Source organism: Macaca thibetana, chromosome 14 (assembly GCF_024542745.1).
Source record: "Macaca thibetana thibetana isolate TM-01 chromosome 14, ASM2454274v1, whole genome shotgun sequence".
NCBI lineage: Eukaryota > Metazoa > Chordata > Mammalia > Primates > Cercopithecidae > Macaca > Macaca thibetana.
This window is the reverse complement of record NC_065591.1, coordinates 28,550,698-28,578,680: the sequence shown is the minus strand read 5'-3', so window position 1 is coordinate 28,578,680 and position 27,983 is coordinate 28,550,698. Positions and strand designations below refer to the sequence as shown.

The window sequence follows — 27,983 nt, the reverse complement described above, 5'->3', positions numbered from 1 at the left end:
GCAAAAATGTATAGTCTTTCTGAAGAGATTTTTTGGTTGGTTCCAGTTCAGATGATAGTAGATTTTTACCTCCATCATGTGCACATAGAATATTGACGTCCCTCTTAAGATTGAAAAAGTAAATCCAATAGCTCTCCAAATTGTGTTAATATTGGCTATATTCTCAAAAAGAAATTCGCATCAATTTTCATTTAGATTGAAAAGTATTTTCAAAGGATGGCTTATGAGCAGTGGTGGTAATGATGCCTGAAATAATTAGGGTGTTTAACAACCAGGCAGAAATAAGCCACTAATTATTCTCGTTTTCTTCTCTCCTCCAGGCCACTCCCTGCCCAAGGATGGGGGAGCCTAGAAACCATTTGAATCATATACAGATTGAGGCATTAAAAAAAATCACTGTATCAGATGTCTTTGGAAAAACGGTTTCTTAAGTCCTTTGGGTTTAAGAGGTTGGTGTCTTGGACTTGTAGAGGATGTAGCCTTGGAAAATGAAAGTCAACTGGTTTCTGAAGAGGCTTCAGTTCCTGAAAAATATTTTATGCCTTTCTTTAAATTTTTGGTTATAATGTCATCCTGTTTTTGACATATTGGCTCTAATGATTTCTGATGACTCAGTGTTTTTGTACATATATATATAATACATATATGCAAACTACATATGTAGTATGTGTGTACATATATATTTTTTGTAGTGAAGCCAGCTATTTTATTTTTTCTTTTTTTAGACAGAGTCTCACTCTGTCACCCAGGCTGGAGTGCAGTGGCACAATCTCGGCTCACTGCAACCTCTGCCTCCCAGGTTCAAGTGATTCTCCTGACTCAGCCTCCCTAGTAGCTGGGATTACAGGTGCTCACCACCATGCCTGGCTAATTTTTGCATTTTTAGTAGAGACGGGGTTTCATCATGTTGGTCAGGCTGGTCTTGAACTCCTGACCTCAGGTGATCCACCTGCTTCAGCCTCCCAAAGTGTTGGGATTACAGGCGTGACCCACCGCGCCTGGCTGTGAAGACAGTTATTTCCGAATGTCAGTAAGTTCCACAGATTAGTCTGGGTTGCCTTTTTGTTTTTCTGAAGTTGAATTTGCTGACCTTTCTCAGGGGAAAAACATACAGAATTTGTCTTAACTCCACTGTTTATTCCTTTTTATCGTTCTGGCCTGTGGGCTTTGCCTATAGCACTGCTTCTGCTTTCCCTATTTACTGATCCACTAAGTGTAAGTGTAACATATAGAGGTCTGTGTTGGTTGTTGTTTTGTGTTCAAACAGCTGAACATCTGGTCTCTCATGTGCAGGTGCACAGAGCTCAGGAGCAGGAGTTTTAATTTAAGATAAAAAAAATATAAGGATATGTGCTAGTTGCAGATGAAGGTTTGGGTGCTGGACTTAAGATGCTTCTGTGTTCAAAAACAAGTAAGGACATGTGAGTCCCTTGTATGTCAGGGACAATGCACAGTGCTGGTCATAATGTTTGTTTTCTGAAAATGTCTTCACTGACATAATGACTCCTTAACAAGTCTATTATATCTTATTTAGCTATTGTCCTCCATTTGCAAGATTCATAAAGAGTTTCACACAGATGGCACCCAAAGTGCTTACTTCTCATTGTGCTGAAATTAAGCTTGAATATGCTCTATATCAAATAAATAATCCGTTCAATGCCTTTACAAGGGTTTAGAATGAGAGATGAAATAATTTTGCAAAAAGTGTGCCCACATGTTCATTTTCTCCAAATAGCATAGTCATTACATTTAAAAACAATCATTGGTCAAAATAGAAAGTATTAAGAAAATACAAAGTATCAATCGAGGTCTACCACATGTTCAGCAACAACTTAGGTGAGATGCGGGAGCAGGAAAAAGGAATACTTTATAACATCATGCAGAGGCAGATTTTGGCACAAGGAAGAGAAGTCAATGCAATACCTCAAGGAACTCAGTGGTGATCCAAGAAAACACTAGTTTGACCCATTGCCTCAGTTAAGTATTTACTTTTATAGCTAAGAGAAGTAAATAGCCTTTGTTTATACTTTCTAGAAGGTGAGCTCAATGTTCTTTTGGAGAGAGCAGGTTCATCTCCATTATGTAGTGCCAATGACAAATACCTGTATGTGTCTGTCTCGCTCACCTTTTAGACACCTTGCTGCACAACAGATGGCACGTGCTTATCTTGTGGCGGTGAAGAGTTGACATCAAAGGCCAAGAAAACCTTGAAACCCATCCCTTTCAGCCCACAAGAGCAGCTTCTCTCTACCACAGGCGATGAAAGCTGGAGATAACAGGGGCATTCCCACCGCTGCACTCTCTCTTGTGGCCAGCTGACAGTTAACACAGGTGGGCGTGAGGTGCTACCCACCTTTTGAAGGTTGTCTGTTGAAGGAGAACACCACCTCTCTGGGCTTAGTCCTCTGCTTTGGCCCCTGGAGCTGCTTCTGAGAAGTTACCAGGTGGTGAATACCTGCCCCCTTTTCAGAACATCCGAGGTGGCTGTCAAAAGACCCACTGTTATTCAAAGGCTGTCAGGCAAGGTGGCCGTTTGAGGGGCCACATTGGTTCCTGGTTTTTTCAGAAGTTGAACTGGATTGCCAAACAGCTTGCTCAACTGCCTCTTCCCGTAAGCTAGATGGTAGGAAGGCTGGATCTGTGTAACTTGGGGTGTGCACAATAAAGTGCATAAAAAGAGAAGCAAGTGTTAAATGAGTCTGCTATTCCCCAAGCAAACATCCTTTCATTGAAATTACACTGTGCTATTTTATCTTGACCCACAACCAAATGGAACTTGTAATACATTATCACATACGAGATAGCTAGCTCATTAATAAAAGCCCTGGCAGGGGATGTAAACAATGAAAACTCCCACACGTTACCACTATAATGCACTATGACATTTTTCCTTCTTTTCATCAAAATTCTCCATGTAATTAAATCCCAAGTAAGTCAGCAAAAAAATCCTCAGCTTCATTTAATGCACTTTTTTTTTGAAGTGAATTCGTTATTTTTCATACTGCTAAGCAGAAAATAAGCACAAACTCTGGGTCAGTGCTGGAAGTTTTCCTTACATACAATAAATACCTATTGAGAGCTCTTGCTTTGCCACTGGCACTCGAGAATTATCAGTGAATGAGACTTAATACATATTAGTAATCAATGCTATAATGAACATCAATCTGATTGAAGTGAGAGCGAGCATTTGGGTGCTAAGAGAAAGCCTCACTAAGGAAGTTACTGGTAAACTGAGTCTAGGATGCAAGATGGCGCTGGGCCTGCCATGACCTGGGGAAAGAGTGCTCCCGATTGAGTCAATAGCTGGATTAAAGACCAAGTTCGGTGTTCAGAGGAACACGAGGAAGGCCTGTGTGGCTGAAGTGCAGTGAGGAAAGGCAAAGGTTGCTAGAGATGAGATCAGACAGGTGAGGGCTCTGGAGACTGTGACATTGCTGGCTGTGATAGTGTATTGAGTTCTAATCTCAGTGCCATGAGGAGCCATTAAATTGTTTAAGCATTTACTGTGCTTTATACTTTAAGAGATCAACTCTGCTTGATGGGGTGGAGAGCTCACCCCAGTCAAGAGAATAAGCAGGGAGACCAGCTCACAGGTAGCCCTGCAGCAATCCAGGTGTGGGGTGATGGTGGCTTGGCTTGGATGTTATTGGTGGAGGTGCAGAGGAGTGGATGGATTGAGGACTTGTTCTGGTGATCGAGTTGATCAACATATAGTATGGGATTATATGGAAAGAGTGAGTAGATGAGAGGAGTTGAGGGTGAATCCTAGGTTTTTGCTTCATAGGCTTCTCTTCCACCTCCAAGGGATTTAAAAAAAAAAAAAAAAAAAAAGGTGTTGATTAGGGGTTGGGATTTGTCCAGAACTTTAAAAAATAACCCTGTATGATATTGTATGAGGTTTCATTCTCTATTATACCTCATGTTCTCTGACTTGGATATAATAACTCTCTGACTTGGATAGCCAGGCGCTATCTTCCCTCTTTTCAAGTTAAAACCTATGCATTATTTAATAATACAATCACTTTGCAATATCCCAGCCTCATTCTCATTTATCTCAGCATCTAAAAGAGGTTTTAGGCCAGTCACATAAATATCATCAGTGCCTATAGCACCTAATGTAGACATAGAAATTGCCTAATAAATGCCCGAAATAAAATTGAATAGGGATTTAGGGCAATAGTACTCAGTGTGGTCTGCAGTCCTGGGTGGTGCTGTGAACTGTTTGTTATGAACCATTTGTTACTGCTCCATGGAAAGATAAGTTTAGAAATGAAGAGACAACATTTAGAAACTTTTATAACAATTTGAAATTGCTGTGACATCCAAGCAGCGTTTACTTGTATTATATTTAATAAAATATCACTGTGAGATGGATTGGGAATTTAACATAAGACAACAGAAAACTGACCTTTCACCCCAGATAGTTTGAGAAGCACTGGTTGAGGAATACACAATGTCATTGCCTTTCCAGTTGGGAAAGATCTATGTGATGGCATCCCATGACAGGTCAATGGCATTGAGGGGAAACAGAGCTAGTTCCTGCTTTCTTTGGCTTTTTCCAATCACAAGTGAGTCCTGGAGAGTGCAGGACTCTCCTGACATGTGTAACATCTGTGAGTTTCTGAAAAGTGGAAAAAGGGAAGGAATTCCAGGAGTCCACACTGTGGGAAAGAATACGACTGAACTTGACTAGGCAATAAAAAACTTATGTCTGGAGAGGGCCAATCTTTTCCTTGTTTCCTTCTAAGGAATGTTCTGTAAGCTGCTCCCAACAGGCAGTTTGAAATTGCGTTGCCATTTTGGAAAGCTGTCAAATTTGGAGTTGGAAGGCACTTTTGAGACTGTTTACTTCAATTCCCTCATCTTACAGATGAAGGGACTGATGTCCTAAGGATACCTTTTGAGAAGAACACCCTTTGGGTCCAGAATCCCGGTATAGAGGGTACCTGCTGATCTTTTTCCCCATAAACCGAGCTGAGGTTGCGGGTTTGTTTTTTACACTGCTCATTTTTCAGGGTTGTGATTTTGATCAGTTTCACAAATCTACATCCCTGTGGAGCTCATGAACCCAATTGAGTATCTTGTTTTGACGTAAACTGAAGTCCTGTTCGGTTGTAAATTTGGGCTGGGAAAAATACAATCTCCTGCTACAGCAGCCTTCTTCAGTTTGTACATCTGTCATTGGAAATATTTGCCAAGAAAACTTCATGCAGTGTTTTTCATGAGGAAACCAAGCAACAAGTGTGATTGGTCTATACCCCCTCTCCCTCCTCTTCCAGTAGGATTTTATGAGCATTTAATTACTTTATTGAGGGTTTTCAGTTAGTGAATGAGAGGACAGGTTCTGGGTCAGAAAAGGTAGGGTTTGATTTCAGCATATATTAGTTGGGTGATTGTATAGATAATGAATCTGCTATGGGCTTGCTTTACTCTTCTTCAAAGTGGAGGTAATATTACTTATTTCGCAGTGTTGTGACAGTTAAAAGGAATGATATGTGCATACACCTAGCATGCTGCCTGCCATAAAATAAGTACTACTTAATAATAGGTTGTTGTAAGCAGATGTATCCGTTAAGGGGAAATGAATAATGAAAGCAGGGGACCAAGTGACCAGGTCGGCTGCCCAGTCAAGTCTGGCATGAGGAGCATCTGTTGCTGAGATGTGGCAAGAGACAGCAGACTTTACTAGGTACCGAATGGGGTAAAGGGAGCTCCCAAGTGGGAGCTGCTAGTCTCTCAATGCCTTTATTTGCTGGATGGGCTTTTTCCCAAGCAGGGAAGTAGAAGTGGTGATAATACAACCTATCTGGGCAATCTAAGAGTGAGCCCAAGTCTTATTGCTGTGAGTCTCCATCCCAGGGGTTCATTTGTAAAAAGAGGAAGGTGGAAGTCCCCGTGAAAGTTGAAGCCGGGCACGGTGGCTCATGCCTGTAATCCCAGCACTTTGGGAGGCCGAGGCGGGCGGATCACGAGGTCAGGAGATCGAGACCATCCTGGCTAACATGGTGAAACCCCGTCTCTACTAAAAATACAAAAAAATTAGCCGGGCGTGGTGGCGGGCGCCTGTAGTCCCAGCTACTTGGGAGGCTGAGGCAGGAGAATGGCGTGAACCCGGGAGGTGGAGCTTGCAGTGAGCCGAGATCGCGCCACTGCACTCCAGTCTGGGAGACACAGCGAGACTCCATCTCAAAAAAAAAAAAAAAAAAAAAAAAAAGAAAGTTGGCCACAGCAGAGGACACTGTGCGAAGCAGAAATGTCAAAAGGCAAGCAAATGAGGATAGAGATGTGGGTTAGAAATCAAGACAGAGGCCAGGTGGTTTACTAGCACAGAGGAAGTCAGGTCTCAGGGAGAGCAGATGTCTGTAGCCAGGATTGGGATCTAGTGTGAGGCTCTCAGTTTCATACCCTTGTGCCACAGAAGGCAATGTTACAGCAAATGCAGCTGGGTTGATTGAGCACATCAAGCGTCACCGAGATGCGTGGTTTTGAGCAAATTTCTCATCCCCTCCATGTCTCATTTTTCTCAGATGTGAATAGGGTAATCCCTACCTTGCAGGACTATAATAAGGACAAGAGAAAATGCATATTAAATTTCGATCACAGTGTCAGGTATGTCCCAGATGGTAAAAACATTGATCCATTATTATCCCCCACTCCTCAAAGTGTTTGGCTTACATCAGATAAAAGCTTGTATCTTGAGTTTCCAAATTAAATCAGGGAAATGGAAACAATATACACTTCCTAGTGACACTTTATGAATGAAGAAATAGTCGTTTTAAAAAATCTAGGGTTTACGTGATCAGCACTACTGTTACTAGAATAGCAGCTGTTCTTATTTATTAGTGCCTCTTCTGGTTCCTAAGGGATATAAAGTCCCTTGAGGTTGAAGAGTCCAGAAAGATGTGTGTATGACAGTCCTTTCAAACTCCAGTAAATAGAACAGTTTCCTCAGACTAGCATGTCCAAAGGTGAGTTTAAAATATTAAGGCCTTGAGATGCTGAAGAATAAAAAGTTTCTGTGGCCAAATATTTGAAATTTCTCCTTTTGGAATTTCCAATTGTACTCGAGAACAGTAAAGGCTCTGAGAAGTTCTGTAGTAAAGATATTTTTGCTTAACCTGGTATGGAGCGTTTCCCAAACTCACTGTTTCTTTTCTTTTTTTCTTCATTCCTTCTTTCCTCCCTTCCTTCCTGTCTCCTAGAATACTCTTAAGATTTTGCTAGCTTTGAATAAGGAACACTAAGGCCTACTTTGAATGTCTGAATAATCCACCCCTGAGTCTCTGCTAATGAAATCTCCACAGTTCTGCAATATAAGGAAAAAGTATTGCCTGGAGAATGTTCGGTCTTATTCTTTGTCAATACTTCTGAAAAACAGCTTTCTCTTCTGTGGATTTGCTCGAAGCTGATTGGATTTTCTAGAATAGCGCTTCTCAAATCTTAATGTGCGTGCAAGTCCTCTAGGGAGCTTGTTAAAATACAGATTCTGGTCCTGCAGGTCTAAGGTGGGGCCTGAGATACTCTAACAAGCTCCCTGGTGATGTTTGTTAGAGAAGCAGACTCTCAGGTCTTACCCTGGATCTACTGAGTCAAAATATGCACCTTAACGTGACTCTCCCAGGTGATTTTTATGCACATAAAAACTTGAGAAGCACTGGTCAGATCAGGGTTCCTCAGTCTTAGCTCTATTGACACTTTGGGCTTGGTAATTCTTTGGAGTGGGGGCCGTCCTCTGGCTTCTGCTCCACATGTCGGTAGCAACCTTCTTCCAATTGTGGCAACCAAAAATTTCTCCAGGAATTGACAAGTGTGTCTTGGGGAGGAAAACTGCCTCAGTTGAGAACCACCAGTCTAGATCCATTGAACTGTCTCCTCTTTCTGTTCCTGAGCCATTCAGAGAGATTTTAAATAAGATAATCAAGTGACTATTGCCTATCCATGGTTCTCAGAGCTGCTGCATATCACAGTCATCCGGGGAGATTTGCAGATTCTGGCTCACTAGATTTGAAGAAAAGCTTAGAAACTTGTATTTTTTTTTTTTTTTAAAGTAAGAGTAACATTTAGTTTGTATCAGGTACTGTTCTAGAAGCTTTACATACATTAACTCATTTAATTATCATAAAACTCCCTAAGTAGGTATCAGTATTATTTCCATTTTACGGGTTAGGAAATTGAGCCACAGTGTAACGTCTTAAGCTTACAGAGCCAGTACTAGACCCTGGCTTGGGAGAGGAGGTGTCTGTCTTTTTTTTTTTTTTCTTTTGGCTACAATTAGCTTTCTCAAAAGATGATAGTAGTAGTGAAAAAGGTTGAAGGTTGTCTGCCTGGAGTCAGTCAGCACTTGGGAACAGTGTCACAATTCTGGTGGCCCTGATGGTGGCTGGTATACAGCCTCTCTCACCCTCTTGATAGTTATCTATTTCAGTGCTTGGAAAGACTGGGCTACTGCCATTTTCAGAGTAGTGTCCTTATGCCAAGATTATTGCATTGTTTATTTCATATGGACATAGTAATATACTTTGCCATTCAGGGCATTTTGACCCATTTCCCTCAGAAAATTTGATAGAATTAATAGACTTTTCTTGATCCATTATCATCCTCCGCTCCCCAAAATGTTTGGCTTACATCAGATAACAGCTTATATCTTGAGTTTCCAAATTAAATCAGGGAAATGGAAACAATATACACTTCCTAGTGACACTTTATGAATGAAGAAATAGTCGCTTTGAAAAATCTGGGGTTTACGTGATCGGCACTAGTGTTACTGACATCTTTAGTCTATTATGAATGATTGTCATTTATTTTCACGTCACTTGATACAGAATGATAGTGTTAAAGCTATAATTAATTACACTGGTGACAACTGAATTGTGAGCCACATGAAAACAAGATAAAACTTTTAAAAGACCTTAATGCAAGGTTCTTCACTTAGGTCCAAACATCCAGCCATACAAGTTGCTAAGAATATTTCCTGGAATTACTTCTAGGATTAAAGCTGTTAAAAATAATAAGAGCTAGAATGAATAAATATTTACTCTATTTCAGACATTGTTATAAGTTCTTTAAATATATATTAACTCATTTAGTCTCTTTAACAACACTTTAGGGTAGGTGTTATTATTACTAGCATCTTACAAATGAGAACATTAAGGAACAGAAAGGTTTTCTAACTTGCTCAAAGTCACACAGCTGGCAAGTGGCTGAGCTGGTATTCCAACCCAGGTGCTCTGCTTCTAGAAACTGGGCTCTGCATCACTCTTACTGGCTTTTGATGGGGATTATATCAATTCACTGTGGTGATGCTGGTGGCCCTGTGCTGAACTGGACACTTCCTATGTCCTACATTAATTTTAAAAATGAGGAACAGAGGAGTGTTTTTATAATTTTGTTTGTTTTATTGGCAAAATCTTTCAAAACGTAGATTCCATGGAAGTGTGGAGAAGCGTATGATAAAAGGGACACTTAACCATTGAAGATAGTTGGCCAACGTGGGTGGTGACTATTCATGGTACCGTAATGTTACTCCCCTGCAATATTACCATGTCAGAGGAGAATGCCCTGGAGTTACTCAGGAGGAAGTTGAAGGGGTCATAGAAATGCTGGAGTAGAGATTTGGGACCAGGGAAATCTATTAAGGGTTCTCATTTGTCATGGAGGCTGCCATGTCTATTGTCTAAATAAGGCATTTCTTTGGCTTTCAGCAGAGGTTACCAGTCTCGTTTATGGTGATGAATATTGCAAGTGAACACTTTCTTCAAGAGAACAGAGATGAACAAACAAGACTAGAAGTTCTTTCTCTCCACTGCTCTCCCATTCTAAGAACTACTAATGATCTTGTCCCTATCTGGACTATTAAAATACGTAACTCTGAGTTTTACTGAAAGAAAGAACATGTTTCCCTCATTCTTTTTGCCCTCTTCTGATTATTCTGAAGGAGCTCTGGTCAAGGGTTCCAGGAGCTCTGAATGTCGCTACTGGCAGCCCCATAATAAATTTACGACCTGAGTGTTCCTCAGTTCCCCAGAGCCTGGGAGTTATTTCACTGGAAAGTGTGATCTTCACTGAAGAAGTATTGCAGAACTCTGCTGAGTGGAGATATTTTGGAAAATCTATTCTTTTAGAATTCTCATTTAAAACCTAAAAAAAAAGATATGAAAATCTATTAATTTCACACATGAAAAAATTCCACATATGTTTAATCTTCCTTTATGTAATGTCTTGATTATGTTTGGAAGTAAATTGCCTTGATTATACCTTGGATGGAAAGGAATGCCTTTTAATTAATTTGAAACATGCTGTAGAGGTGCTGATTTGTACCATAGAATGATAAATTGGGTTGAAAGCAATAAGTCTCTCTGATAGGAATGAGCTGCAGTTGGATTTTTACGTTATTTTTGGCTGAGTGATGGACTCATAGCTTTGCTTTCTTAAAGGGACAAACCAAAGAATTTGGGCCTTATTTGAAGGTCAGGCTGGGTTTTATTGGCTTTTGATTGCCTGATAATTTGTGAAATTATTTTGTCAATCTTACCTGTTTTTTTTTTTTTTTTTTTTTTTTTTTTTAGACATGGTTTGACTAGGCTGGAGTGTAGTGATGTGATCATAGCTCAGTGCAGCCTCAAACTCCTGGATTCAAGTGATCCTCTCACATCAGTGTTTTGAGTACCTGGTACTAAAAACGCACATCACCATGCCTGGCTAAATTTTGTTTACTTTTTGTGGAAATGGGGTCTCACTATGTTGCCCAGGCTGGCCTCAAACTCCTGGCCTCAAGAGATCCTCCCACAATCCTGTGGTTACAGGCATGAGCCACCACTCCTAGCCCTCTTCTTCCTTTTTTTTAAAGACAAATTACCAAAGTCATAAACTGAGACACTGGCATATACAAAGCTAAGACCTCTGATATATATTTGAATGACAGAGCTGGATAAAACAATTCTAGAACAATATCTAGTGGCTATGAGGATATTATCTCATCTAATTTTTTAACTCACTTTTCAGCTGACGAAACTTTGCAGCGAGATTAAAGAACCTGACCAAGGTCAAATGGTTAGTTAGTGGTTTTGCCTGATTTCAGAGTCAGATCTATTTGATTCCAAACCTATGCTCTTAACTGTTCAGCTCTGCTGCCTCCTGTGTGGCTCTTAGGAATTTGGAGATTTCTTGTGTTATTAGTGGCAAAATCCAAGTTAGTAAAGACGCTTAGTCTAACACTTTTGGTGCAAAAGTAATTGTGGGTTTTGCTATTAAAAGTAATGCCAAAACCCACAATAACTTTTGCGCCAACCTAATAGGAGGCCTACTTGTGAGTTTTAATGTAGGGATTTAGGTACCGGAGAGCCTCCTGTGTCTTTTATTCTTTAGTTATCTTACATGACCCTATTTAAACTTAGGGTTGATAAAAGATTCAATGCAATAAAAAGCATTATTAGTCTTTGCTATGATGCCATTATTTATTGCCAAGTGTAGGGTAAATGCATCTGATAGCAATAATATATGCATTCCCTTAAAATGACCTGGTATGGCAGACACACCCGAATGTGTGTTCTGAGACAGGGACTCTGGAGCAGCTGACCTGAAGTTTTCATTCCTTGTCTATGAGGAACATCTGAGCCCCTGGCCCATCCCATGGAACATGGGCCATATGGGGGATGGGGCCCTGAGTTTTGGGTTAAATGAACCCACCCAGGTAGAGGCCATTAAGGGGAGGGAAGACAAAGGACCAAATTCTGACTTTGAAACCAGGCAAAACCACTAACCATTAAGGGAAAATGCTATACAAATGGCATGCTGTTTGCAAGCCATTGCAGTTTTCCTGACCAGCTTGCTGCCACTGGGCTGTATGCAAGGTGGTTCTTCTGGCCAGGTGGTTCCCCTGGCCCATGCAGTTATCCTGTCCAGTCCAGCCACAACCAGACTCTCTCCCTTGTATGTAAGGCCCTGATAAAACCCTATGTCTCCTTCGCTGGCTCTAGGTCACTTCTTTGGCCTCTTGAAACTAGTACCATCCCCACTGGAGATGATGGGGGTTTGCCATGACACCGAGAAATTCTTCAAGTGTAAGTAAATGTATGGAAACTGTTTATTTCTAGGGTTTAAAGTATGTTCAATTAAAACAATGAACAACACTTTCAATGAGTAAATCTCTGAATATTTTGCTGACAGAATTTTTATAATAGATCATGGGGGTGACACAGGGTGGTAGATTTATACTAATGTCAAAGAGACCCCTTTCTTTACTTTTTATATCCTGACTTCTTGAAAATCACTGAACTTTTGGTTTCTCCCTTTCTTAACAGAAGAGTCATCATTTCAAAAGAAGTCTCTCTTCATCAGAGAAAGCTTTATAAAATTCAGGAGGGCCTGGAGAATTGTGCTTAAGTCAGATGCTTACTGTACATTGAGATAAATTTGAAGATGTTAAACAGCTTCCAAAAACCTATTATTGATTAATATGAGTTATATAATCCTCATTTCTCAGATGGAGAAATCAGGCCTATAATAGTTAATGTTAGAAGTTATCCAGGATAGTATAGAATTATTCTTCCTGATACTTAATTTCTATTTGGTTTTATTTTAACACAAGGCAACTAAACATTCAGCAATAAATTTAATTATTTTAATTCTACGGCATAATGTTAAAATATCTTAAAATCACATATGTAATAAGTATGCAATATGGAAAATCTGGAACACATACGCAAAGCACAAAGGAAGAAAAACCTCTTGCCAATCCATTAAACTTCTCTAACAAACATAGGAGAAAAAGGTGTTATTATTGAATAAGCATTGAACCAGAATGTGATACACATCCCAGGCAATCCATTAAGTGATTTTAGCAAAGACAGAAAGAAGTCTTATGCTTTTACATAGCCAAGCAGATGCAACCCATTACATACATGTTCTCAAGACAAACAAGAACTGATCCTCAAGAGGCTTTGCCAGCACCATTTGTTATAGGCAGTTCATTCTAAAATCACCTGGAATTTGGAGGTGACCATCCACATTTGGTAATAGCCTTTATCTAAAGGAAAAATAAAATTCCCACCTCTTTATGATAGGAGGTAGACTTGCAATTTGGATCCAGGCATCAGTTGAAGTTAGGTTCCTGCCCTGCCCAGGAAACTGAGAGAGAGGAGCCTTAGCTTCCTTGATATTTCAAAGAGATGGTTCCCAGGTCCTTGTGGAAACATTCCTGGGTTGTAAAGTTGGTAAGAGGCTTATTTAGCTTTTAAAAAGATTTATATACATTTCAAAGCAGCAGAGAAAGAGCTTACACTTACTAGTTTTCTAAGGTAAATGCCCAAAGAAAAGGGCATGGGGAAGGTCTCTTTCCTGTTTCTTTGCAACAAAAAGAATTGGCGCTTTTTTTTTTTTTGTCTGATTTGTATTTGCCCTTCCACCCATAGTATCAGCATCTCCATGATCCCAGCAGGGCCTGGAGCCTGCCACGGGCCTCAAAGAGGAGAGCTGCAGAGATCGAGCAGATATTCTAGGCACAGGGAATGAGGTAAATTATTTGTAGTAGTTTGCAACTTTTCTGTTGAAGAAGTCCGTCCTGGGAAAAGAGTTTTTCTCCCTTAATTTTGACCTTTCCTAGAAGACAGCCCTAAGAAACTGAGTCCTATGGCTAATGAGACCAACAGCATTTGTGATGCACACAGCCTTGCTCTGGAAGTCTGTCTAAAACAAAGCCAGTGGGATTTGATGTCTTAGCTCTAATTGTTCCTGTGGGGGACCATTTCTGACCTGTTGGGGGCCATGAGCTTATCTCTGCTCATTGTCCCCCCGCCCCAACAAGGACAAGGCTGCAGGACACACAGGAGGACCCGGTGTGGTTAAAGCCTCCTAAAGGGAGAGCCTGGAATAGAAAAGCAAGTAGGAGGGGCTCCCAGTGCAATGTCTGGAGATGGGTAAAATCATGGTTGGGTTTGAAGGGATCATAATCCAGATGACTGGGGAGGCTCAGGAACAGAAGGAGCTTGATAGAGCTGAGGCCGGCGATACCTGGAGGGCCTTCTGAAAGAAAAAGGTCAGCTTGGTACAGATTTGCACTCCGTGGACAAATCCGTCTCTGATCTTTTCAAGGAATTTGAGAAACAGAAGGTGACTAAAGGCCATGGAGAGCTTGAAGAATCACTGAGGCTGTGTGTTGAGGATTACAGAGTGAGAATCAGAAAGACAGGCTGGAGATGCTGTGGGAAACCAGACTATGCCGCCCCCAGATACACTTCTTTGGCATATTTTGAGCCGGTTATTCAGAAAAACTGCAGACACAGAAATAGCGCTGAAAAGCTATCATCTTGTAGAGGAAATTTGCATCTAACCACATTGGTAAAGCAAACAGGGGATGCTGGCAGAGGTTTTCTCTGAGGTCTCCTATTCTAGGTCTAGGAAAGATGATCTCACAGGCAAAGCAGACTGAAGGTCAGTCACTTTTGAAGGTCTGGCAGAGGAACTTAATCACAAGCTCCCACCTCTTCTTTCTGAGGGCTGCTCCCTGAGATAATTCAGCGTAATAAGACAGGTTTTGCTTCTCCATGGCTTCCTCCCCTTATCCCCCCAGAATCTGTCACCACCTTCCTCCAGGAGCCCCAGCCTCTAGTTTTTTGTACAGTATAAAATCTTCAGTCGTCAGTCCTTCTTCGGATCTTCTATTTCGTGTGGCTTCCATGTGCATGTACACATAATACATTTGCATACCTTTTCTCCTGTTAATCTACTGTCGGTTTGTTTTATAGCCTCAGATGATCAAACCTTGGTGGAGAAAGAGAATTATCTTTGTCCCTGTGGTATTAAGTACTGAAGGTTTGTACAGGAGAGAAATTCGATTTAGCATGTGAGTTAATCGTGCAGGCCTAGAGGGAAGGCCCACATGGAGGCCATGGCTTTTCAGGCCAGTCTGATGGAGCAGATATGGATCCACTCACTGGGGAAGGCCGTGGAGCAGGAGGCTAAAGAAAACAGAGAATCTGTGATCTGATTTCAGAGGTGGAAAAATGTGTCAGTGACAGGTGACTTTCTCTCTCTCCTCCTGTCTGTCCATCTGCCTGCCTGACCCTGTCCACAGGCAGGTCTCCTGGCCTCTATTCTTGTGTTTTCCTTTTGACAGAAATCTAAGTGATTCTCAAATGAGATATCTACAGAAAACTAAGTATAAGAAATTTTCACTTCTGGATGTTACACTTCATGCTCTATTTGGCTTATTGAATGTTGATGCTAATCTTTTTTTAAAAGCAAAGAAAAACACACAATCCAGAGTAACATTGGAAACATTTAGTTCTACATCCTCTAAGTCTCTATGTAAATGGACTCTTTCTTTTTGAAATTTATTTTATGTTTTTATTTTACTTTAAGTTCTGGGATACATGTGCAGAACATGCAGGTTTGTTACATGTGTATACATGTACCATGGTGGCTTGCCGCACCCATCAACCCGTCATCTAGGTTTTCAGCCTCGCATGCATTAGGTATTTGTCCTAATGCTCTCCCTCCCCTTCTCCCCCACCCCCGACAGGCCCTGGTGTGTGATGTTCCCCTCCCTGTGTCCATGTGTTCTCATTGTTCAACTCCCACTTACCAGTGAGAACATGTGGTGTTTGGTTTTCTGCTCCTGTTTTAGTTTGCTGAGAATGATGGCTTCCAGCTTCGTCCATGCCCCTGCAAAGGACATAAACTCATTTTTTTTTTATGGCTATGAAGACTTGGAACCAACCCAATGCCCATCAGTGTTAGACTGGATAAAGAAAATGTGGCACATACACAAAATGGATTTTCTTAAATTACATCTACCACTCTCTTTAAGGATGTTAATGAACCAATGCAGACATGTTTGATTTGATATGATTTTTTAGTAGCATGTACTTCACATATAGAAGCCTGCACAGGAGCAACACATTTTGCATAATATTTAATTAGTGGATGTTTGCTTCGAAAAGCCTTATGTGACCTGTGAAGCAATCAAAATAATTATAGGCACCAATTGCATATGCAAAATTGAGACCCTGTAGGTGTCCTCATCCACTCTGCTTATACCTCAGAGAATTGCTGGATCCTGGCAAAAGGGCTGTCGGCAGCCACGAGCGTGCAGTGGTGGCTTGCTTTCTCTTTGCTTCAGTGCTTTCCTTTCAAGCAGCAGGGAGATTAAAAAAAAATAAAGAACTTCACAATAGCAGTGGAGGAAGAGGAATGAGAACTCTGCAGAGTGCCTTTTGAACTACCAGCTCTAGCATTTTTTGCCTTCACCGCTCATTTGTGCAAGTCTGATCTTGTCCTTTATTATTCAAGAGTAGGGTCCTTCTTCCTGTTAGATTGAGGTTCCTCGAAGCCACAAACCATGTCGTATCCTTTCTGTGCTGCCTGTAGTACTCTAATGGTGAAGATGTAGTGGATACTCAGTAAGGATCTGGAGAATCTAACTGAAGAGCCATGGCAGAGTACAATAGGATGGTGTTTTTGAGATTTCTTTTTCTTTTGCACTTCCCTACATAAAATCTCTGTAGTTCGCTTGAGCGTCCTCCTACCTCTTAGAATGGTTACAAGAGGGATACAAAAAGTTAGTATTCCAATTTTGATATTTAAAGTAGTATTTTCTGGTTCTGCAGTAAAACAAAATTTTAGATGTTTTAAACTCCTTTTACTCCTTCCCCTGGCTTTCTCTTTGTTTGTTTTTACCAGATCAAGAAGTAGGCCGCAGGTGATTAAAGCATTACGATTTTTCCCAGTGTAGAGGCTACTCCCCTTGCCTGACAGCAGGTAGGGCACAAGATGTAATGCCCCAAAGGAGAACAATTTTTAGAAGAAGCAAAAACTCAAGTCTACCTTTTCTTACATGGCATTGTGAAAAGAGGGGGTGCAGGGAATGAGGAAGGGGTGAACGCACAGGTTTTGATATTTTTTTTTTTGCTGGGCCTGAATCCAGAAGATGGGAAGCCCATGCATGTGTGTGTATACCACCAGCACGCTTGTTATTCTAGGAGTGGATTTGTTTCACAGGTTGCCCCCGTAGCATTCTGTGGGCAGCTTCATTAAAGGACACTGGTCAACATAGTCTGGTTAGGCTGAGGAGAACCTGGGTTTGGCTTTCCTGAATCTCTCTTAACTTTCACATGACTGAAAGGGACCTAGGTGTTCCTCATGCCCTGAGGGCTGGTGGCTGAATTTTGCAGACTCTGACTGGGGAATACGGCAGGAAGGGGTTGCTTTCATGGACAAAGGAGCCATATTGCTGAGGACAGCAGGGCAGGGCTTCCTGGCCAGGCCTTGGATGCGTCCACCCTGTAAGCAAGAGCTGAGTCTGGCATCCTGAGGTACAACAACCATAGACTTTACAGAGAGGTCCCCAGCAGAATGCCCAGTGCACAGGGTCATGCCTCGATAGTCTCCAGGGGCCAGCTCAGCCTGGGCCCTCTGCAGCAGATACCAACCTGCCTGTCTAGGACTCCAGCCGGCTCCCTCCCCTCTGCCTCCTCAAGGCTACATGAGCCACATCCTTTCTCCCGTACTCCAAGATGCATTGTAGGAGAAGCAGGGGAAGGGGGCTCAGTCTCTAAAACACTGAGCATTTACCCAGGTCATTCAAGCAGAGATGTGATGATGCCCAGGAAGTCTAAATTACTAGGTCAGATAAACATCTATTTCTCTTGCCATCAACTGGGCGAAAGCCTGTGAAAAAGACCAGATCAATTACAGAAGAATAAAAAGGCTATTTATTTTTGTACTTCGGAGTGCAGTATAAGTGAATATTGATCCTGCTACAGTATGTGGGTTTTTTCATGTTTCTTAAAATTCTTTTAGAAATGAACATTTCCTAGTCTTCGCTGTAAACTCCAAAGTTAGACTCCAGTTTATAAAGGCATCAGCAGGAAGCAGTGCCTCCCAAGGTGGAGGAAATATGGAAAAAAGATCTTTCCTGGCCGATTCAGAAGAGCTGAGAGTGAGCATGAGAGAATTAGCATGACAGTTTGACCGGAGCTGATAGCAAGCAGCTTCGAGCAAACAGATATACATATTCTTTTAAAATCTCCTACCGTGCCTTCAAATGGTCATCCCAAATGTTTCATTTTACATTAAGTGCCAGCTTGCCTCTAGGGATGAGGATAAAAGACATTTTGAATTTAACTTCTTAATTAGGAAACACCAAAGCTGTCATTCATACTAGGAGAAAGAAGGAGCCTTCATCACCCACTGCAGATAATGAGACTTACCAGATATTAATTGTATGTGTGTTTAGCTTTGAAATGTAGTATTTAAAGTTTCGAGAATTAGAAATAGCATAGATATCACAGGCCCTGTGATGCAGTAGAGTCATTAATAAATGGGGATAACCCTTAAAAAATAGAGTAACCAGATTTTTTGGGGGGGCAGGGTGGATAATAAATTCACTCTTCAGTCTTTAAGTACTGCACACCAGCTCTAAGGTGAAGTTGTGAAGAAGTTACCAAGTGACCTATCAGAAGCATCCTGGTTGAAAGGAGAGGGAAAGTTGCTACCATTTATTCTGTGCCAGGAACTTGAACATCTTTTCGATGTGGATTAAACCACATTTAATCCTCTTGCTATTCTCATGAAGTAGAGAAATATGTATTGATTCTGGTTATAAGAAAACTGAGGTTTCAAGAGTTAAACTGACCTGTCCACATTACCAGCTGATGTGTGTGAAGGTTGGAATACAAACCTAGATCTAAGACCCATGCTTTTTGTGTGACACCACCCCGCTGCCTCATGGGAAAGGTGAGAAAATCTCGCAGAGGGATTCCACAATTGTACTTCGTACTTCTCCTCCTTGGTAAAACTGATATCCCTGATAGATTTTTGAAAATGAAATATATCCTCCCTCTTAGATGGCCAGCAACATGTTTGCTGGGGTCAGGTCTGTTTTATTATCTTATCCAAAACACATCGCCCAATGCTTGGTACATTGTACGTGGTCAAGTTTTTCACTGGCTGATTATAAGTAAGCATATGCTATTGGGATTGAGAAAGTAAATTAATGCAAATTTGGGGGAGATTTTTTTTTTGCAGATATATAAGATGACTGATAAGTCTTTGATTCATTTAGAAAATTCTTTCCCTAAAGGTATTGATGGATTGTCAGACTCCTTGATATTTACACTTATCATAACTCCTACATGATTAATAAAGAAGTAAAAAATGTTGAGGATCAGGCAAATGAACAGCTGGAGTGATCATTGTTTCTATTCTTTTTGAGTTTCTGAGTTTCTATTCTTTTTCTCTTAGAGACCAGAATAAGATTTGGTTCCTAATGGATGGGCGTGGGCTCTGAAACCTGGAGAATCAGAAAGGGAATAGAACATGTGATTTAGATTTCTGAGCCACACTTAAATGGCTGGCAGCTGAGATTCAGGAATGACAGAGGCTGATCAAGCTGGAGTCATACAGTAGCTTCTATTAATAACAAGACGAGCAGAGTGGGTAGAGAGCTCAATGAATCGAACGAGAGGGGACAATGGGAGCACAGGAGGGTAAACCTGATTACCCAGTTTCTACTGTGTCTCATGTCCACCTGGAAATAGGCCTTGTCTCTTCCCTACCAGCTGAATTCTCAGCTGAAAATGCAAAGGTGAGACACTTAGAGAAGCCTGTTTTAATGGGGGTGGATATTATTTCTGCCTCAGTCATTTTCAGCTCGAAACCACAAGATGGCAATGTTGCATCATTCCTTGCAAGACCTTTGCCCATGGCTGTCCTGACTCCAGGTGAATTCAATTGCTAAGCAATAAATTGGGAGATGCAGGATCGAGTTGGTTTAACCAGTGAACATTATACTTGTATTTGGTACTACTGATTGTGCTTTCCATGATAAAATGTAGCATACTTCAGGAAAAGTAATACATTTTCACCCCTTGTTAGAACACTCATGTAATTCAAGTAAATAACACAGACATAGTCTGAATTTCAGTCTTCTAGACCCGGTTTTCCCCAAATCAGACTAATTAGTTTTATTCCATCTAGCCAACACCTGCTTGAGAAGAACATTTAGTGTCATAAAACAAACCACCCACCAAGGAATAAGGAAACTGAGAAAAGCCCACACACCGACGTCATGTTGCCAAGCTCAGCTCTAAAACAAAGCCTTACAACCCACCCTGGTGGATTCTCTTGGAGGAAACTCCATTTTCTAATATAAGTTTCTGCATGAAAAATCTCTGTTCAGAGTCATGAAATGCTGTTATGCAAACGATATTGTTGGAATCCTCTTTTCTTTAGGAGTCAATTTCTGAGGACATATTCAGGCTTAATTTTTTCACAGACCCTTGAGTCCTCTGTTTTTCAATTGTGTTTGAGGAAGAGACTAAAATGAAATTTGATGGTATGATCAAACCCCAAGGGATTTGGTGCCTTCCCGAGTATGATGGGCATAGATCAAATACTGAGTACCTTTCGACGGTTATTAAGGTGAGGTTACAAGTGTTACAGTCGTTCGCCCTAGAAAAGGTTCAGGTGTGAATGAGTTGCTTTCATGGAGGAGATTAAGGGAAAGGCTGCCGCTAGATCAGTGGCTTTCAAATTTTAGCAGGTATCAGGAACACCTGGATGACTTACCAAACCACAGCTCACTGGATTTCACCTCTAGAGTTTCCGATTCTGTAGGTCTACAGTGGGGCCCGGGGATTTGTGTTTCTGACAAGTTCACAGGTAATGGGGGTGCAGCTGGTCCAGAAGTCATGCTTTTAGAACCCTGACGCTGGACCTATTTTCTCTAAAGGACGGGTAACTGGGTGATTTTCATTTAGGTGCTTTGCAGAGAATGTTGAGAAATACTGACTCAATAGAATGAATGCTTGCTTTAGGATCTAGAGATGGGAATTCAAATATAGGCCCTATCACTTAGTTGCTAGATATATGAGGCCAATGACTTAACTTCCCATAACCTCCATCTGTCGTCTAGAAAATAGGATTGTACTCAGATACCAGGATTTGAATCCTGGCTTTGCTAATTGCTACGTGATTTTGTTCAAATTACTTAGCCACTCTGAGTCTGATTCCTTATGGGTAAAAATAGTCCTTCTGAGTTGTTTTGGAAGTAAAATATTTAATATAAAGGCACTGCTCATAGAATTTGTTGCTGCTTTCCTTTTCTTTGCTAGATTGATATATGCATGCATCTGAAATCACTTTATAAAATACAAAACACCATAGAAATGTTGGTTACTGTTTCACAGAGAAATTGCTTTAGGAAAAAACCTTCCTAGATCCTTTAGATTGTCTGTTTTCCTTGACCAGCTTAGTCTGTTTGGATAAATCGGCTATTTTTAGCCAATTGTGAGTTTCTTCTTATAATTGTTTGAAATCACTGGACAAACCTGAAGTTTGCCTAATATATTCCAGGATGCAGGAGGAAGCACTGATAACGCCTGGAATTTTTTCCAGATTGGGTTGGTCAATTCTGCTTTCCCATTTTTAAAGACAAAAATAAAGAGCCAAGAGTTGAATGGCAAAATGCAGTTTGGCTTAGAGAATGGGGGTCAGCAGGGTCATGAGATACTTCTGGATCTCTTTTCATGTCCCAGGAGAGGCTGGTACCCATGCAGAATTGACCAACTGGTTTTCACATTATGGTGTCTACATGATGTCAGTATGATTTGTTATACAGTGAAAAAGTGATTGGTCATATAACTGTTGGTTTGAAGACATTAAAGATCTAATTCTCTTTCTGCCATTGAAAGGTATTCGATATTTCACCTAAACCCATTGTTCTTGGGAAGGCACCAAACCCAAGTTGTACAACCTTGGGTTAGTCATTTCCCTTCACTGAGCCTCAGTTTCCCCATTACAACATGAGGGATTTGCATGAGATCAGGCTTCTTATATAGCAGTCTGTAGATGGGATCCATGGATCATTTAAAACGCCAAATCTTTTGATTGTGCAATTTTATGTCAAGAGGATCTATAGCTTTCATCAGATTCTGAAAGGGGTCTGTTGCACTAAAAATATTTAACCTCAGATGTTATTAAAGATCATAGTCAAGTCTAGGCTTGCATCTCTGCCAGTGATACTAAATAATTTCAACTGAGTTTTCACTGACCAGGTAAAATAGATCCCGTAGCTCATTTGGTATTATATAGATACTGCTTTTTAAGTAATGCCATCAAAGGAAATCAAATTTTAAGCAGTGGTGAAAAGTTTGGAGAAAGATCAATGTCCACGGAAAGGATAAAGCCCTAGAACAGCTTACTGGCATCACACAGCAGCAGTTTTGTGAATGTGCCACTGTCCATGGGGTACAGATGATGGGCCTTATCAGCATACTCACACGTGATCAGGTTTAAGGTGACAGATACTCACTAATGCAGTTTGCACGAGACTGATGAATAAACTGGAATGCCAATGTGATTATTTACAGTGAGGGATGACTTCTGTCTGTGCCTGGATAGCTCCTTTTGCAGGACTTGAGCTACATTATTAATCAGTAGATTGTTAAGGATTTAGAGCAAAAGGATACATATAGTTTTGAAAAATGTTTTTTTTGGGTCAGGGTGAGGTCCCAACATCACTGATTATGTTTCAGTAAAGAATCCAGTAGGTTTTCTGTTTCCTCCTATTCAGTGTTGACTTACCTGTCAGTGGGGCTCTTTGGAAACAAATTTCCAAGTTCTTTGGGGACATGATTCACTTGGTCCCCAGATAGCACCTAAAAAAGCCATTTTTTTTTTTTCTTAGACAGAGTCTCGCTCTGTCACCCAGGCTGGAGTGCAGTGGCACAATCATGGCTCATTGCAAGCTCCGCCTCCCGGGTTCACGCCATTCTCCTGCCTCAGCCTCCCGAGTAGCTGGGACTACAGGTACCCACCACCACGCCCGGCTAATTTTTTGTGTTTTTAGTAGAGACGAGGTTTCACCGTGTTAACCAGGATGGTCTCCATCTCCTGACCTTGTGATCTGCCCGCCTTGACCTCCCAAAGTGCTGGTATTACAGGCCTGAGCCACTGGGCCCAACCCAGAGAGAATATTCTTAACCATCATTGTGTGTAAGCCAAGTGAAGTTGATGAGATACAAGACATGCTTTTCTAGTCACAACACCCATTAGATTGTTAATCCATGTTGAAAGCAACTTGAGTGGCTAACTTCATATGACACAATGATCATACCATCATGATTTTTAACTTTCTTTAAACAATATTGGTGAAACTGAGGCTTTTGTTCAAATATATTTTTATCAGTTGTTCTCACTCTAAAAGCCAAGTCTCTTTTCTAGTTCCTGGGGTCTCTTCTATTTTCCATGAGAGGAGATTGATTTCTTGTTCCTCTACTAAGTTGTCAGACAAACAAATCTCTTACCGGTTTGGGGATGATAATGTTTACTCTGTGTATCTCATGTAGGCATAATGAAATCATCAGCACATTCCTGCAGAAACTTGCTCACCTGAGCAGGCATTTTCTAAATTAAATCGGTAGTGTTATAGAGTTCTAAATGTTCAGAGAGAGAGAGAGAGACAGAGAACATACAATGTAAGTGTGCCTCTTGGCAAGCAAGCCTGATTTACAATAGCATGCATTTATACAAAAGAGTCAAGACATTTTTACTATTCAAGAGGATCTCCTCTCCAATTCTCACTTGGCAAACCTATATTATGATTTGATTTATAAAAATTATTTACCCCTAACTTGTCAGAAATACGCACACTGTATAAAGTGAAACTCTGAGTTGGAATTCATGCTGCCTTATTCTTGGGATGCTAGTGATGCAGAAGAAGAAAATTTCAGTAACTCAATCCTGCAAAATAGGATGCTAGATAAAGACTCCTCAACCTTTTTAGTTCCATGCAATTGTCCGCAATTTTATCAAAGTCAAGCAGGAAGTACAGACATAAAACAGGTGAGGTTTCCTTTCTCAGACCCACATTCCTCATTTGCCCCTTTTACTTCTACCCTTGACAGTGCACTACTTCTACCCTTGAGTGCAACCACTCAGGTTATTGCCTCCAGTAGTCTTTCAATTTCCTGTAAACACCAGGGCACTGGAAAAATGGCTAAATTTGCCCAATCTAAGGCATACTCATTGACCATGGTTTAATATGTGATCCATCCTATAAGTTATTTGCATTTTAACAGAAAAAGACCAAAGGAATACATTTCTGGTTCTAGAATTTCAGACCATGGTAAAATGGTGGGTCAAATTTGGAGGGAGAGGTATTGGGGGTGGGTGGGAGGATTTGCTGCTTCTGTGCTATTAATTCAGATGTTATTTCACATTTCAGGGCCTGAAATCTCTGCATCTGATTCTAACTGTGCAATTGACATAAATAACAAAATGGTTACTGCCACTACTTTGAGATTAAGCATGCATTAACCTGTGGGGTTATTTTATAGTAATTAAGTGACAAAATCTCTCTGACGTTGGTGTGTATATTGAAGGCTTTTGTAGTTGGTTAGCAGAGGAGTGAAGTTGAGGAGCTTAATCAACCACTCAAGTTGTTAGTTTCAACTTTATTCCAGCACCATGTTTGCTATCTATATTAGGGGAAGGCAGGAGGGAAAACTTCATCCATTGACATGTTGCACATGTGCTCTCAGTCTCACTGAAGGTTGAAGATTGCTCTTACATTTCTCACTCCCAAGCTATGCCAAGCTATGCTGCATGCTGATCTTATGGTAAGGCCAAGGATCAGCTGGGGAGTGAGTGATACTGATGAGGAGGTCAAAGTCAGTTGGGTACAGCCCGTTGGTTTTGTCCCTGCACAGAGTCTGTTTAATGCCTTCAGCCCTGCTGGAGTCATTGATCCCAGGGTGAAAAGGATGATGGAATGCGAATGTATCCATGTAAACCATCCCAGTGTTGGAAAACATATCCAAAGGTATAATGTATTGATGGGATAGTAGTGGTATCACCTTTGTATATAAAGAATAGCACCTTCTCCCTCCCTCCCTCCCTCCTTCCCTCATCAAATATTTATTACAGCTCATACTCTATTCTGGATACTGGGTTTCATGCTGGAGAAATGCTAAGATTCACAAAAAGAAGTCTCCTGACCTCAAAGAGATTATAGTAAAGTGAGGGATAGACTGGCAAATATTTACAGTACTTTGTCATATATATTGTGCTAAGTGAATAGAGATGGTGTAATTGATTATTTCAGAAGGGAATCATAGAAGGTTTCTGAAGGAATTGTCTTTTGAGTTGGGTCTTGAAAAATGCATAGAAGTTAACCAGGTTAACTGGTTAAGGGGTGGATGATGGAGATGTTTCACTTAAAAGACATGACTCACTACACAGAAACCTTGGACCAGTATACCAATGACCTGTGGTTTTCTGTGGCTAGAGTGCAGGCTGATGGGTAAGTGAAGTGGTAGGAGATGAAACTGTAAAAGAGGTAGGGGCCAAAGGGGGCTCCTGGGACATGTGAGAATTTTAAAAATATACCTGTTGGGCAATAGGGATCCTTCAAATATTATATCTGGAAGAGAGTGTGGTTTGTGATCTAATTAAATTTTTAGAGCCGGCTGTGGTGGCTCACGCCTGTAATCCCAGCACTTTGAGAGGCTGAGGTGGGCAGATCACAAGGTCAGGAGTTCGAGAGTAGCCTGGCCAACGTAGTGAAACCATGTCTCTACTAAAAATACAAAAATTAGCTGGGCATGGTGGCGGGCAACTGTAATCCCAGCTACTCTGGAGGCTGAGGCAGGAGAATCACTTAAGGCTGAGGCAGGAGAATCGCTTAAACCTGAGAGGTGGAGGTTGTAGGGAGCCGAGATTGTGCCACAGAGCTCCAGTCTGGGTGACAGAGCAAGACCCTTGTCTTGGGGAAGAAAAAAAAATTTTTTTTAGAAAGAGTTGGGTTAATGAATTGGAGGAAGAATTTGTGGTGTGACCAAAAAAGGAGGCTGATGTCAATGTCCAGGTGAGAGTAAAGGGACCCAAACTGAGATAATTGTAGTGAGTCTAGAAGGTAAAGGACAGCTTTAGGAGATACTCAGTATAATTGGCATGACCAATTGTATAGATGGCTGTGGATGGGGGTGGGCGGGAGTGTTATGGCACAAAAAGTAGAAAAAACTCATAAGACAGTGAACAGAAGATATTGGGGATATTTTTCTCAGAGAGAAATTTGTGTAAATAAGGACTTGTATTAAATGTTCTAGACTGTTTTCTCATCTCTGAACTCCTGGATATTTTGATAATTTGATTAGGAACCATGCCACTTACCACTGAACTATATTTCTACTCTCCTGGATAGCGGGAATACAAAGATGAATAGACAGAATCCTTCATCTCCAGAAGCTCATAATCTATTGGGGGGGGGCAGTGGCGATAAGTAAACAAATAATTGCAAATGAGTATGGTATGTTGTCATCCAGGTATGTATGAAGGACAGGCATGGCGGTATGTACTTAGGACGTTGCATTTAGGGTCTGGTGTAGAAGAGTGACATGATTAGATTCTGAGTTTTAGAAAGATTATGGAAGTCTCAAAGGTGGATTAAAGTGAGGCCAATCAAGAGCTGGAAGACCTATGAGGAGGCAGATGCTCAGTTGAAAAAGCAGCTACTTTGAGCTGTAAGGCTGGCCCTATGGCACTGTGGAAAGGAACTATGCCTTCTGAGTTCTGGAGCTCTCACTAAGTTCTAGCAGTGCCTCAGGGATCAATCTCATTATTTAACCTTGGCTTTGCCTTTGGTCATTTAGGGATCCTGAGGAGTTCTGTCTTCTTTTTTACTCCTACTGGTGATGACAGCATGCATTGGTGGTAAGGGCTGGATATTGACCTTGCAATGAGAAGACAGAATGGGGAATGAGGGTAAGGGAAGTTGGTAAAAGACAAGATCCAGAGAGTGCTGTTACCATCACAGTGAGATCTGGGAGCGCACTGGTAGGGGAAATTTGCATGAGGCTCCCAAATGCTTGAATGGTAGGAGAATGCAATAAAATGAGGCAGGATGGCCCTGAATGGTAAGAGGAGCAGAACATCCCTACATTTTGCCATAGTCCAACCCTTGGTGGTTCTTCAGGTAAGATTGTATATTATAGCTGTAGCAATAAAAATAACAGTAAATTGGCTGCACTGGCTCACGCCTGTAATCCCAGAACTTTGGGAGGCTGAGGCGAGCAGATCACTTGAGGTCAGGGGTTTGAGATTGGCCTGGTCAACATGGTGAAACCCTGTCTCTACAAAAAATACCAAAATTGGCCAAGCATCGTGGTGTACACCTGTAATGCCAGTTACTCGGGAGGCTGAGGCATGAGAATTGCTTGAACCTGGAAGGCGGAGGTTGCAGTGAGCTGGGATCACGCCACTGCATTCCAGCTTGGGCAACAGGGTGAGACTCTGTCTCAAAAATAAAATGAAGAAAAAAAAAAAACCCAAAGTAACAATAAATTACATAGTTCTAAGCATTTTACATATGTTATCTCATTTAATCATTATAGCCACTCTATGAGAAAACTGTAGCACGGAGAGGTTAATAACATGCTGAAGGTAGAGCTAGAAAGTGACAGAGCTGGACTTTCAGCCTAGGTAGCCTAGCTCCTGGATCCATGTGCTTAATCACTGTCTCCCAAACTCTATTGGCAAGGGAAGATGTCAGCCCATAAGTCCCTGGATGATGTCTGTTTCTTTATCTTAGCCATTCTAAAGTAAGTCACTCCAATGCTATGTTTGGTTTAAAATAGAGGATGAGAGGAAAGGATATTTTCCTTGTGTCTGTGAATTCTAGGTGACAGTGAATAGACAAGGAGGGAAATCAACAGGAACTGAAGGATTCCAGGATACCTATGATGCTGGCTGGACCTTTGGGGATGAGCTAACTGCATTTGAGGGAATACTGTCTTATTAGATCTAAAGGTGATGTTATTGAACCTGTGTCTTTCCTCATTAGCCTGCCCCTGGAAATGCTGGACAGCTGAAGCCACGATGACAAAGGAGAGGATTAGAGGCAACTGAGACCTGACCAAGTCACGGACCTGGCAGATGAAAAGGTGAGTCCTGTTTGAAATTACACCTCCTGGGCCCACTTCAATGCC

The 27,983-nt window shown here is 41.2% G+C and overlaps 1 protein-coding gene and 1 long non-coding RNA gene across 26 annotated transcripts in view; one reads left to right on the top strand and one right to left on the bottom strand.

The window, feature by feature from the left end:
• COMMD9 (COMM domain containing 9) overlaps positions 1–27,983 on the bottom strand; it is a 1,186,740-nt gene that overhangs the window by 399,595 nt on the left and 759,162 nt on the right. Inside the window, exon 1 of one of the 25 annotated variants that reach the window (XM_050759503.1) lies at positions 14,219–14,222. The exons of the other annotated variants lie outside the window; for them this stretch is intronic. The gene's annotated coding sequence lies outside the window, so the exon portion shown is untranslated. Of the gene's footprint in view, positions 1–14,218; positions 14,223–27,983 lie in introns of those variants that run through there. 25 annotated transcript variants of the gene reach the window in all.
• LOC126936627 (uncharacterized) lies at positions 3–27,933 on the top strand. The gene is made up of 3 exons (XR_007719462.1): positions 3–449; positions 2,133–2,331; positions 27,839–27,933. It is a non-coding gene; the product is annotated as an uncharacterized LOC126936627 (long non-coding RNA).